We start from the raw sequence: 14838 nt of genomic DNA, 5'->3' as shown, positions 1-14838 counted from the left end.
AATATTTTAGTATGTTGACTTGGCAAAGTGTGCTGAATGGATAGCACACAGCCCATGGCCAGCAAAGGCACTGAAATGGGATCTAATGGGTTGAACTACAGGGAAATATGATGGCAAGCACAATAACCCGGTGATGTGAGGTTTAGGTGTGTTGGATGGAAAGCTAGCAGAGGATGCTTGTTAATGACTGTCATTCAATAAAAAATACATGTATCTTGTTTGTTGAGATGCACTTTCAAAAGGACAGAAATTAAACACACTTCTCTCAAACTGGTCCAACCTCGCCTGAGCTAAAAGCCATATTCAATGGACTCCTTTTCCCTTGAAAGAACATCGTACGACACAACAGGGACTGTGAAGAGACACAGAACATTTGAATATATTTTGTATTGTATATTGTATTAAGTATTGTATTATACATTGTGTTATGTGGTGTTATTATATTGTGTATTTTATTTGTTATTTTGTTTCCTGTGTGGACCCCAGGAAGAGTAGCAGCTGTCTTGGAAACAGTTCATGGGGATCCTAATAAAACTCAAAATACTTCCATTCCCTGTGAGAACCAAATCCTTACTTCTACTCTCCAAATATACTCTCATGCCTAAATGCACAGTTGAGACATAAAACATGCAGTATAAGTATAAGGGCATTCATTTCAGAAACCCTCTGAACAGAAGATCTCTGAAGACATGCTGAATTAAGTATAAGCTGGGGCAGAAGCCCACCATGTCACAAAAAAGACTATAGCAGCCACCACCACCATAGCTGTCACACCGGAGAGTGAGGCAGTGCTGAAAATAGGTTGATCAGAAGAGTTACTGAGAGATACATACTGTATCTGAGTGATAAGTGAGTAAGATGCAATTCCTATACAAATCCATACATCTTAACTCTCTCAGATCACAGAACACCCATACTAATTAATTTACTGACTAAGAGTGTTAACTAGTATGGAGTTTGAACGCTTGACATAGTGTATTGGACATACTGTATTGTGGACCCATACTAATTAATTTTCTGACCAAGAGTGTTGACATACAGTGTATTGGACAGAGTGCAGCCCTTTCCTGCAGTCAACTGACCAAATCACCCTCTAATGGCCTCAAGGGTGGAATTGTCAGAATTTCATAATTAATAAACATTATAAAAATTTAAAATAAATGAAAATCCGGTGTTTCTATGTCAAACGGTTTTGTTATATTTTAGTCTTCTGTGAGGTATATAAAGTGTAATATGTGGGTGCAAACTCAAAATTGAATACATTTCTACTCTATATCTGACATGGTACAGGTGTCTTCTTCTTTTAAGCCCATAACCATGTGTGTGAGGTGTATACTTTTGTTTCAAAGTAGATGTATTTAAGACTTCCAAGAATCACTCTGTGTGGCCCTGATTTAGTCCACTGCAATAATTAAACCCTTTCCCTGTGATTAACCCTGTGAAGTGTGGGATTCTCTCAATGGAGTCAACGGACATCTCTGGTCCCATTGTGAGAGAAAAATAGTTGCCATGGATATGTAAAGTCAGTGTAAAAGGTTGTGTGGGTGAGCCAATCCCCATGGAAGAATTACTACGTTCTCCACCAGTATTCACCATGGCTATGTCAACATACACAAACACGCATTCAAATCGTTGTTTTAATGCTATTTATTGTGTCACCAAAATGTGACGTATACAGAAGGTTTTGTGCAGACAAGACATCTGAAAAGAACAGAAAGACCCGCACACTGAATATGCTCCCAATTACCACCTTTATTGACAAGGAAGGAAACTGATTACGTTGACATGACATCTCCCAGATCCCCAAAATGCTGATACACTCGATGTCCATAATTAGCCTACAGTCTCAGAAACACAAGTCCTGTGGCTAAAGACATATTATACAGTCTGCCTTAATTAATTGGTTGTGTACGTGCACATTATAAATAGAAACTGAGAAAACACAAACTCCCAAAGCGCAGTGAATCTATCACACCACAGTAGAGTGCTGCTCTGATACCATACAGTGACCAAATGATTGGATTTAATAAGGGAATTATGCAGCATTTATCCATTTCACCCATTGTGAAGTGAAATTTGTAGCACTCAGATCCTAAATTCAGATTTCATTGCACCAGTTGACAACCACACTGGTTATTAAAACCTCCTGGAGTCAATTGACATACCGGTGGCTCAATCTAAGTAACAACAATTAACCATCAAAATCCGTCAATTTAAGCTAGAGATGTGTTTTTTTTGTATGGGCTGAATCTTAATCCATTACAGCCTCTTATTTCGGCGTTCCGCATCTGCAGTGGAAGGTGGCCGAGCTACAGAGGTGTTTGTCAGACCATGAGACATCCTGAAGATCAGTCTTCTCGCCAAAATGTCTGTAGCGTCTGAACAGTTTGGCTTACTTCACAAGTTTTAAAGACCAGACATTGAAATGGGTTTAGAATATTTATTGAGGAAAATGATGTGAGAAAGATTCAGGAGGGGAATGAGAATGGGCCAGATGAAGCCGTAGGCTGCAGAGGAAGGATCCAGGGGTGTGGACTCTAGAGTTTGGCTTGGAGTCTCAGGTAGACATCGTCAGGCTGTGGGAGTTAGGCTGCTGTGGTGATGGCAAAGGATGCAATCTCTTGATGAGGCTAGTAAAGCAGAGTGTTGTGCAATGCGACATGCACTTCAGAACACAGCAAGAATGTTGGTTTGGTCAGGTTTAAGTAGGGTGGCAGTGGTGGAGGGTGATTAGCAATGAGTTAAAGCTTATTCTGTTGAGAAGCTGCGTTCACACATCTAGTTAAAGTGTTACAACATGCATGGAGCTGATTGGAAGTTAGTAACAGCTGGTGCTTGTTGAGTTAGTAGGGAGCTGCGTTCAAGGCAACTAGTTAAGCGTTCAAGTCTGATCCTCTCTCCTAAATTTTTGTTCATTCTTATCATAAACTATTATGACCACTCTATGGAAAGGGGAGATTCTCACGAACACGGTGGTGTTCTCCACGTTGCTATATGAACCCCACAAGTGTCATGGTACTCGTCTGAATGTAACCAGTACCGTTTTTTAAAATTTGATTATGGAAATATGGGAGGTAGTTTTGTGCATAACCCCAAAAAGTGGTTAAATGTGTAAAAACAAAATATATATATATATTACCTGAGCTTTCTTTTATCTCCTAGATTTAGGACACACACTTCAAAACATTGTTCGTATGATTTACTTTTTGACTGTCTTTTTTGCCATTCAATGCATATCTATGGGCCAAATTCAATACTTTATAACATATTCTCTTTAAATATTTGATTTGGATACCTAAAAGGGTCCTTTAATCTAATTGTAGCTTTTTAACACAGCGGGGAAGAGAAGGCCATCATCAGTGCTTCAGGCGTACTGATTCTGCCCAAATGTTTAATTGATTGGTTAAAGTCATTATTTGGACAAATATTCATTGTAGATCAAAGGACTGATTTCTGCAAGGCAGTAGGAAAGGGGGACACCTAGTCAGTGTTTTATTTTATTTTTATTTCACCTTTATTTAATCAGGTAGGTCAGTTGAGAACAAGTTCTCATTTACAACTGTGACCTGGCCAAGATAAAGCAAAGCAGTGTGACAAAAACAACAACACAGAGTTGCACATAAACAAACGTACAGTCAATAACACAATAGAAGAATCTATGTACAGTGTGTGCAAATGTAGAAGATTAGGGAGGTAGGACAATAAATAGGACATAGAGGTGAAATAATTACAATTTAGCATTAACATTGGAGTGATAGATGTGCAGATGATGATGTGCAAGTAGAGATACTGGGGTGCAAAAGAGCAAAAATAAATAACAATATGGGGATGAGGTAGTTGGGTGGGCTATTTACAGATGGGCTAGTGAGTAGTTTGCAAGCGCTATGACGTAATCGTTTCAAGTTTACAACCAATGTTGGGAGAGTTGTCTGTCTGAAGAGCACCCTCCACGAACTGGCCAAGAAAATCTGACATGATTCCCAAACCTAGTGCTGCTGGTCTGGGATTGCCGAGAACACTCTCTCTCTGAACTGATACGACCACAGAGTCCTGTGTGAACAGTAACCTTAGGCAGAACATAACTCTTCAGGTTGACTCTTAGACCTCCATATCACACAGAGCCGACCTCATGACCACCACCTCTCAGCTATTCATGCCCCCACTTAAGTGTACTACATCCCTGTGTGGTGCCCTTGAGCAAAGCACTTACAGTGGTTGTTACTCTGCTTTCCAAGGACATCTAGGGGGAGTTGAGATATGCAAAAAATATGTATATAATTCACACATGCGTATTAATACACACTTGAATGTGTGAAATAGATCAAATATGAGCACCAATCGAATAAAATTGTATTTGTCACATGCTTGGTAAACAACAGGTGTAGACTAACAGTGAAATTTTTTTTTTATTTTTATTTAACCTTTATTTAACCAGGCAAGTCAGTTAAGAACAAATTCTTATTTTCAATGACGGCCTGGGAACAGTGGGTTAACTGCCTGTTCAGGGGCAGAACGACAGATTTGTACCTTGTCAGCTCGGGGGTTTGAACTCACAACCTTCCGGTTACTAGTCCAACACTCTAACCACTAGGCTACCCTGCCGCCCCATGCTTACTTACAGGCCCTTCCCAACAATACAGAGAGAGAAATAATAGAAGCAATAATAAATGCACAATGAGTAGCGATAACCTGGCTATATACACAAGGAACAAGTACCGAGTCCATGTGCAGGGGTACGAGGTAGTTGAGGTAGCTAGGAATAACTAGGAATAAAGTGACTAGTCAACAGGACAGGACAAATAAACAGCAGTGTATGGGATGAGTGAAAAAATATGAAATATTTAACCAAATAACTAGCCGGACTATTTAGCAGTCTTATGGCTTGGGGGTATAGTCTGTTAATTGTCCTGTTGGTTCTAGACTTGGTGCATCGGTATCACTTACTGTAGCATAGAAAACAGTCTATGACTTGGGTGGTTGGAGTTGTTGACAATTTTGAAGGCCTTCCTCTGACACCACCTGGTATAGAGGTCCTGGATGGCAGTGGGTTCAGCCACAGTGATGTACTGGGCCATACGCACTACCCTCTATAGTGTCTAGCAGTCAGGTGCCAAGCAGCTGCACTCAATGGTGAAGCCGTATAACTTTTTGAGGAGCTGAGGGTCCATGCCAAACTTTGTTGGTGCTTGCCTGTAACTACATTTGTTTATTGTTGTTCATTTTCATGTTTCTGTAAAATATGAAGAATTTAGTTAGCTGTTAGCTACTTTGCATTCGCTTCAGTGCTATTCTCCCTAGGGACACCTAGCTTAGCAATATCAAGCATACAGTTGCATTCTAATAACTTTATTTTATATTTGATTCTAGATTGAGTACTCATTCCTTAATTCGTACATTTAGTGCAGTTATTGTGTAAGACATTCTGTGCTCTATGCTACTGTAACTGAAAACATGTTCTTTGTTTTTGTTGCAGTTTCACACTGTGATTCAAGTAAACTTACAAAATGGCACCCTGCTTCTAAAATAGTTATTTGAATGAGTGTTTAGCTAACTGGATAAGGGCTACTGTTAGCGAGTTTAGTACAGACGCATCAGACACTCCGGTCTTGTCTCAAAGCACTCTGATTACCTCCCCGTGCAGAAGGGGTGTGCATCCTTATTAGTCACAGAGGAAATACGTGTTTACGGGAACACACGGTCAAAATGTTTTATCTGAGTCTAACGAGAGCTCCCTGTGTACTTTCATTAAACCACTGCCCCTCTATATGAATGCCTCTTAGTTGATGTAGTGACAGACAATGTTTTATTTCTCAAATATCGTACCCCCTTTACCTTTACTCAATGATGATTTTTATGGAATGGTCTGCCTACCCATGTGAGAGACGCAGACTCGGTTTCAACCTTTAAGTCTTTACTGAAGACATCTCTTCAGTAGGTCATATGATTGAGTGTAGTCTGGCCCAGGAGTGTGAAGGTGAATGGAAAGGCTCTGGAGCAACAAACCGCAATTGCTGTCTCTGCCTGGCTGGTTCCCCTCTCTCCACTTAAGTATGCTCTCTCTAATTCTCTCTTTCTTTCTCTCTCTCTCTCGGAGGACCTGAGCCCTAGGACCATGCCTCAGGACTACCTGGCATGAGTCCACCTAGCCATGCTGCTACTCCAGTTTCAACTGTTCTGCCTGCGGCTATGGAACCCTGACCTCTTCACCAGACGTGCTACCTGTCCCAGACCTGCTGTTTTCAACTCTCTACAGACAGCAGGTGTGGTAGAGATACTCTCAATGATCGGCTCTGAAAAGCCAACTGACATTTACTCCTGAGATGCTGACCTGTTGCACCCTCGACAACTACTGTGATTATTATTATTTGACCATGCTGGTCATTTATGAACATTTGAACATCTTGGCCATGTTCTGTTATAATCTCCACCCGGCACAGCCAGAAGAGGACTGGCCACCCGTCATAGCCTGGTTCCTCTCTAGGTTTCTTCCTAGGTTCTGGCCTTTCTAGGGAGTTTTTCCTAGCCACCGTGCTTCTACACCTTCATTGCTTGCTGTTTGGGGTTTTAGGCTGGGTTTCTGTACAGCACTTTGATATATCAGCTGATGTAAGAAGGGCTATATAAATACATTTGATTTGATGATAACACTGACTTGATGAACACACACCAGCAATTGCCCACCATAGACCTATATTAATTTTGGCAAGTATAATCATCATTATACTTAATGTAAACAGAACTAATTCATCTTCTAGAGACACACAAAGGGTTGTTATGTGGAACATCCCCTGGATTCCTGTAAAAACCTACCCATCCTTTCTCCCTCCCTCCTTCTACGATGTCAGTACAACAGAGACACAAACCAGCCATAACTCTGATCCATTATATTCACAATGGGACTCTGGGTGAAATGTAATGAAACCTGCCATAGCTAATATATGTTTATGCAGTATCTTAGTCAGTACAACTGCTGCCTGCCAGAAATCACATCCTATCATGACAACGATAAGTACTGTGTATACTACCATAAGTTACATGTTACAGTATACAGTACATACAGGTTTTATTGATCTGAGCCCATGCAGTCTCTGCACTAGCACTTTGACAAGCAGTTGACAAGCTTTCCGTTAAAGGAAAGATCAGAGTGTCTATTTTTGGACTTTTAAATAAATTACATACCCATTGATTCTTGATGTCTCACAAGCTTGGTAAAACTGTCGGACCCAAAATATACTCCATTCTTTGAAATGTATGTAATTGTAAACAAATATTTTATAGCCTCAAAACATGGCTAAAACTATAGTTGTGATGTGATGGACGATCAGTTCTTGCCTACTTAGCTCTGTCTATGAATTTGAGAGTGGTTCCATTTCTTCAGCCCCATCCCTCAGCCATTTACCAAATCAGTGACCGGGTGACCCCTTAGGCTTTGTTTAAATAGCACATTACCACCTTATAGTAAATGTATGGGTTTTGTACAAGATGGGTGCCTCATTCCTATACTGTATGACTGGTTGCCTATATATGGCCTAGTTAGTTGGCACCATGCTGTGACAGTGAGACTCAGTGGCAGTGAGTGGGTAAAATCAGTGGGGAAGCCAGAAGAAAAAGCCATATTACAACCTGTTACTAAAGGCAGAGACAATAAGAAGACACAGTGGCAGAATAAAATTAACCACATCTTTGTTTCATCACAAAACTGGAAAGCAACATCTGTCTGGTGAAGTCCACAAAGCATAATGCATGTAACAAACATTAACATGACCTACAGCATGGTCAAGCAAGTTAATGTTTCCGATATTTTCTGACAACTAAACAACTATTGATTTAGAACCACAGAGAGTTACTGCAAGTCGCAAAGAAAACAGGAGCTGCCTCCACTATTCCAGCACCATTTACACTTCGATATTTCAGCATCATAAAATGACCTATGCTTAGTCTAATAGAGTGACAACTAAAATATATATAAAAAAACAATGTAGTCCAATCAACGTAAGTTAAATATGATGTGGCTGTCCATGTTTCTGAGGTGTGTGTGTGTGTGTGTGTGTGTGTGTGTGTGTGTGTGTGTGTGTGTGTGTGTAGTGTGTGTGTGTGGAGTGTGTGTGTGTGTGTGTGGAGTGTGTGTGTGTGCGTGCGTGGAGTGTGTGTGCGTGTGCGTGTGCGTGTGCGTGTGCGTGTGTGCGTGTGTGTGTGTGTGTGTGTGTGTGTTAGTGCAAGTAGAATTAAACATGTTGACTCAGACTACTTGTGGAGACACGCCAATGCCATCCTCCTGTCTTTCGTGTTGACAAAACGGTCTATGACCGTCATACAGTACACACTGAGTTTTTGTTGTCTTAGGCTACCTGGCGAAAATGCTTGCTTGCTAGCCAAATTTCCTTTCATGGTCAATGTCAGCTAATTAACATTAGCTTTATACAGTACATTTAGCTACAGTGGCTGTAGCATTTTTCCTATAATTAAAAACGATTTTTGGGTGGTTTGTATCATTTGATTTATAAAACAACTGAAAACTTCAGCGTGCATAACCCCCCCCCCCCAAAGTCAATACATTGTAGAGCCACCTTTTGCAGCAATTACAGCTGCAAGTCTCTTGGGGTATGTCTCTATAAACTTGGCACATATAGCCACTGGGATTTTTGCCCATTATTCAAGGCAAAACTTCTCCACCTCCTCCAACTTAGATGGGTTCCGCTGGTGTACAGCACTCTTTAAGTCAATATTGTGTCAATGTGATTACTCATATCAAAATCTTTAGCTGACATCTAGGCATTGGGTGTGTCTAGGCCTTTCCAAGACATTTAAATGTTTCCCCTTAAACCACTCAAGTGTTGCTTTAGCAGTATGCTTAGGGTTATTATCCTGCTGGAAGGTGAACCTCTGTCCCAGTCTCAAATCTCTGGAAGACTGAAACAGGTTGACCTCAAAAATTTCTCTGTATTTAGTACCATCCATCATTCCTTCAATTCTGACCATTTTCCCAGTCCCTGCCCCTGCCAATGAAAAACATCCCCACAGCTTGATGCTGCCACCACCATGCTTCACTGTGGGGTGATGAGAGGTGTTGGGTTTGCGCCAGACATTTTTGACATGATGGCCAAAATGCTCAATTTTAGTCTCATCTGACCAGAGAACCTTCTTCCATATGTTTGGGGAGTCTCTCACATTCCTTTTGGCGAACACCAAACGTGTTTGCTTATTTTTTTCTTTAAGCAATGGCTTTTTCTGGCCACTCTTCTGCAAAGCCCAGCTCTGTGGAGTGTAAGGCTTAAAGTGGTCCTTTGGACAGATACTCCAATCTCTGCTGTGGAGCTTTGCAGCTACTTAATGGTTATCTTTATCTTAATGGTTATCTCTTTTGCCTCTCTGATTAATGCCCTCCTTGCCTGGTCCATGAGTTTTGGTGGGCGGCCCACGCTGGCAGGTTTGTTGTGGTGCCATATTCTTTCCAGTTTTTTAATAATATATTTAATGGTGCTCAATGGGATGTTCAAAGTTTTGGAATGTTTTTTATAACCCAACCCTGATCTGTACTTCTGCACAACTTTGTCCCTGACCTGTTTGGAGAGCTCCTTGGTCTTCATGGTGCCGCTTGCTTGGTGGTGCCCCTTGCTTAGTGGTGTTGCAGAATCTGGGGCCTTTCAGAAGAGGTCTATACAGTGGGGCAAAAAAGTATTAAGTCAGCCACCAATTGTGCAAGTTCTCCTACTTAAAAAGATGAGAGAAGCCTGTAATTTTCATCATAGGTACACTTCAACTATGACAGACAAAAATGAGAAAAACAAATCCAGAAAATCACATTGTAGGATTTTTAATTAATTTATTTGCAAATTATGGTGGAAAATAAGTATTTGGTCAATAACAAAAGTTTATCTCAATACTTTGTTATATACCCTTTGTTGGCAATGACAGAGGTCAAACATTTTCTTTAAGTCTTCACAAGGTTTTCACACACTGTTGCTGGTATTTTGGCCCATTCCTCCATGCAGATCTCCTCTAGAGCAGTGATGTTTTGGGGCTGTTGCTGGGCAACACGGACTTTCAACTCCCTCCAAAGATTTTCTATGGGGTTGAGATCTGGAGACTGGCTAGGCCACTCCAGGACCTTGAAATGCTTCTTACGAAGCCACTCCTTCGTTGCCCGGGCGGTGTGTTTGGGATCATTGTCATGCTGAAAGACCCAGCCACGTTTCATCTTCAATGTCCTTGCTGATGGAAGGAGGTTTTCACTCAAAATCTCACGATACATAGCCCCATTCATTCTTTCCTTTACACGGATCAGTCGTCCTGGTCCCTTTGCAGAAAAACAGCCCCAAAGCATAATGTTTCCACCCCCATGCTTCACAGTAGGTATGGTGTTCGTTGGATGCAACTCAGAATTCTTTGTCCTCCAAACACGACGAGTTGAGTTTTTACCAAAAAAGTTATATTTCAGTTTCATCTGACCATATGACATTCTTCCAATCTTCTTCTGGATCATCCAAATGCTCTCTAGCAAACTTCAGATGGGCCTGGACATGTACTGGCTTAAGCAGGGGGACACGTCTGGCACTGCAGGATTCGAGTCCCTGGCGGCGTAATGTGTTACTGATGGTAGGCTTTGTTACTTTGGTTCCAGCTCTCTGCAGGTCATTCTGGTTCTGGGATTTTTGCTCACCATTCTTGTGATCATTTTGACCTCACGGGGTGAGATCTTGCGTGGAGCCCCAGATTGAGGGAGATTATTAGTGGTCTTGTATGTCTTCCATTTCCTATTAATTGCTCCCACAGTTGATTTCTTCAAACCAAGGTGCTTATCTATTGCAGATTCAGTCTTCCCAGCCTGGTGCAGGTCTACAATTTTGTTTCTGGTGTCCTTTGACAGCTCTTTGGTCTTGGCAATAGTGGAGTTTGGAGTGTGACTGTTTGAGGTTGTGGACAGGTGTCTTTTATACTGATAACAAGTTCAAAAAGGTGCCATTAATACAAGTAACTAGTGGAGGACAGAGGAGCCTCTTAAAGAAGAAGTTACAGGTCAGTGAGAGCCAGAAATCTTGCTTGTTTGTAGGTGACCAAATACTTATTTTCCACCATAATTTGCAAATAAATTAATTAAAAATCCTACAATGTGATTTTCTGGATTTTTTTTTCATTTTGTATGTCATAGTTGAAGTGTACCTATGATGAAAATTACAGGCCTCTCATCTTTTTAAGTGGGAGAACTTGCACAATTGGTGGCTGACTAAATACTTTTTTGCACCACTGTATATACTGAGATCATGTGACAGATCATGTGACACTTACATGAAGTCCACCTGTGTGCAATCTAATTATGTGACTTCTGAAGGTAATTGATTGCACCAGATCTTATTTCGGGGCTTCATAGCAAAGGGGGTGAATACATATGCACACACCATTTGTATGTTTTTTTTTTTTTATAATTTTTTAAAATAAGTCTTTTTTTCATTTCACTTCACCAATTTGGACTATTTTTTGTATGTCCATTCCAAATAAAAATATGTTTAAATTACAGGTTGTAATGCAACAAAATAGGAAACACGCCAAGGAGGATGAATACTTTTGCAAGGCACTGTACATATTGAACTTCCATCCTATCAGGCCAGGGGCACAATGTATGATTTAAGGGTTGGATCAAAATCACCGTTATAATCATTGGCCAGTATGGAGAATTAAGTAAAACCACAAGTCCAAATCCCTATCTCCATCCATTGCTAATTTCAGAAAGGGTACGATTTTAACTAGCTAAAGTTGCAACATTTCAAGTTGTTTCTGTCAATGGCATATACTCTCTATTGGATTTGGTAGGAGTGATGCCAAATCCAACCTGGCTTCCATTGACACTTTGTTTCAGTGCACCAGGACCATTCACAGTTGAGCTCACTGAATTTAGTTATATGCTCATTGGATATTATTTTATACTTTTTTTTAATCAAGGGAGGCCAGATGATCACTGGCTTCCCTTGCATTCAATGCTATGGGCTGCAACAATGTCATGCTCTTTTGGACCAGACAGCATCAACTAGATGGCCTAAACATACAGAAACAGAGGGGCACTGTTTTGCTCGTTCGGATGCTATCTCCGTTGAGATACAGTATACTCAGCCTCTTGCAACTTGAAGGAAAACTATGAAACGCAGAGAAGATAAATTGTATATATATTTTTGTTTGTTTTTTGGGGAAGCCTGGCTTCCCTTGGCATCCATGAATACACGTCAGTGTGGGGCAGAGACATAGAGAGGCCTCTGTACTACACTGATTAGTCTTCATTCCATGATGAGAGAGGAGCAATCACCATGTGTGTCTAATGCTTTATTCCCCCTCTGATTTCTACTGCCTCTGAGAGACATCCATTGTTTATGTGAGAGCAACAAGGAGGCTGGACGAGAGCTACAGGTCTTTTTTCTTCAGTCTGTTAGTTGCCATAGACGACAAGCAAGCAGACTCATATGGGGAATGGAAAAGCGATCCACTTTTTTCCCTCAGCATGTAGCCACAACTGTTGCTGCTCGGCAGCTGTACTATTGGAGGGAACAATAAACAGCTGGGCATAGAGACATCTAAATAGTCTTTCAAAATGTACAGTCCAAATTGCTCATCAAAAATACAATATAAAGAATCACAAGTTATTTCCTGATGGAGATACAGGTGTTTGTATCCACTACCATTGCAGTCTATCAGTAAGCAGCTGAAGATTCCAAGGACAAGGCACCAGTGATAGTACTCTGTATATATTTTACATACCAATGAAGCTTGTCTTTTCTTTCACTCACTTCCTGAACCCAAATGCCAAGAGTTTAAAAGGCTGCCTTGTTTAGGACTAAGCTCTCGTCTCATCTCATCTCTTTGACCTGATCATCAAAAACCCTATCCACTTCTTACACTCCTAAAAGGGTTTCTTCGGCTGTCTCCATAGGATAACCCTTTGAAGGACCCTTTTTTTCCGAGGTTGAACCCTTTTGGTTCCAGGTAGATGTCTTTTGGGTTCCATGTAGAATCAAAAAGGATTCTCCCATGGGGACAGCCGAAGAACCCTTTTGGAACTCTTTTTTTGTAAGAGTGTATACATCTGTTATCAGCATCAACTGAATCACTGAATCAGTGTTTTGTGCTGTTTGTTGTCATAATGGCTTAAGACCTTGAAGAATTTGGCCAAACTTTGAGAGTAGCCTCTCTATCACAGCATCGACTGATTGACATATCCACAGTGAGGAGGAACAGACCCCCTTTGTTCCTGTAAGGCAGCTGGGAGAAACTAAGCCTTCAGAAAATCCTCCCTAATGAACAAACGCACATGCCAAAGGCTCCAGGGACCTCTGATTAATCACATCATAATGATCAGTGAATTTACTGTTAGCACGGCGCCATTAGACGACGGCAGGAACACTTAGAAAAAAGGGTTCTAAAATGGTTAAAATTACAGACGGAGGCGCAACAATTTCCAACTTTGTTCGACATTTGAAGCTGCACAAATAACATTAAGTCGTGGCTAATATAGATGACAGCTATATATTTTATTACTTTACTAGTGTATCATGTAGGCTAACATAACGTTAAATCAATGAGCCTCCACACAGTCAGTCAGTGCGGGAATGTGATCATTGCACCCAAGATTGAGCTACAACTGGCTAGGAAGTTGGTAGCCTAAATCCTGTCTGATGTTACTGCTGTTCTTAAAACCATTAACATACGTTAGCCTACTGTAACCACACAGAGAGAGAGTGTGTGTGTGTGTGTGTGTGTGTGTTAAGGTTGGGTGGTTGTGTACAAGCCTACATCGCCCGATTGCGCTCCATAGCGATCACTATGGGGGGGGGGGGGGGGGTGTCTAATGGCTACCTATGTATTTCCATGGAAATATAACGTTTATTTGGAAAGTAATAAATATATAGATATTTTTAAAAGCATTCATGATTTGCGTAAATGTAATACACTAACTATTACTCTTGTTAAAAATATGAAATGGTATTACATTTGGTGAAGTGCACATTATGACATGTTTTGGACTTAAAACTCTAAGTTTAGGACTTGAGACTTGAGACTTGCCTGTCTTGACTTGGGACTTGAGACTTACTTGTGACTTGTAAAACAATGACTTGGTCCCACCTCTGCCATGTACAGTAGAACCATCTGTGGAAATGGGTTCTACAGCACATACACACGAACAGCTGGCACACACACACAAACATATTTTAAATACTTTATTTGAATCCACAAATCACATTCGAGTTAAAGGATTCAAACCATTCAAAGGAGAGATACAGTATGTTGACACTTATGGATACAGAAAGCACCTTCTCCAGACAGATAGGCTGCCCATGACAGAGCAGTACCTCGCTAGCTACTTTGCCTTTGTCCTATGCAGGCCTGCAATCTGAAGGCCACATACAGTACTGTCAGCCTATGTACATGGCCGGGACTCCCTGAATCCAGCACCACAAGTTAGCACTGATAACCAAGGCTGTTGTTTTATTTAACCCTGTTTTATCCCCAATTTAATGGTATCCAATTGGTAGTTACAGTCTTGTCTCATTGCTGCAACTCCCATACGGACTCGGGAGAGGCGAAGGTGGAGAGCCGTGCGTCCTCCGAAACACAACCTACCAAGCCGTACTGCTTCTTGACACAATGCCCACTTAACCCGAAAGCCTGCCGCACCAATGTGTCAGATGAAACACTGTGCATCTGGCAACGGTGTTTGCGTGCACTTTGCCCGGCCCGCCACAGGAGTCACTAGTGCGCGATGGGACAAGGACATCCCTGCAGGCCAAACCCTCCCCTAACCTAAACGAATTTGGGATAATTATGCGCCGCCCCATGAGTCTCCCGGTCGCGGCT

The sequence above is a fragment of the Oncorhynchus mykiss genome, chromosome 2 (genome assembly GCF_057628025.1).
Source record: "Oncorhynchus mykiss isolate SJ-2025 chromosome 2, ASM5762802v1, whole genome shotgun sequence".
Lineage (NCBI taxonomy): Eukaryota > Metazoa > Chordata > Actinopteri > Salmoniformes > Salmonidae > Oncorhynchus > Oncorhynchus mykiss.
This window is presented reverse-complemented; position numbering follows the sequence as displayed.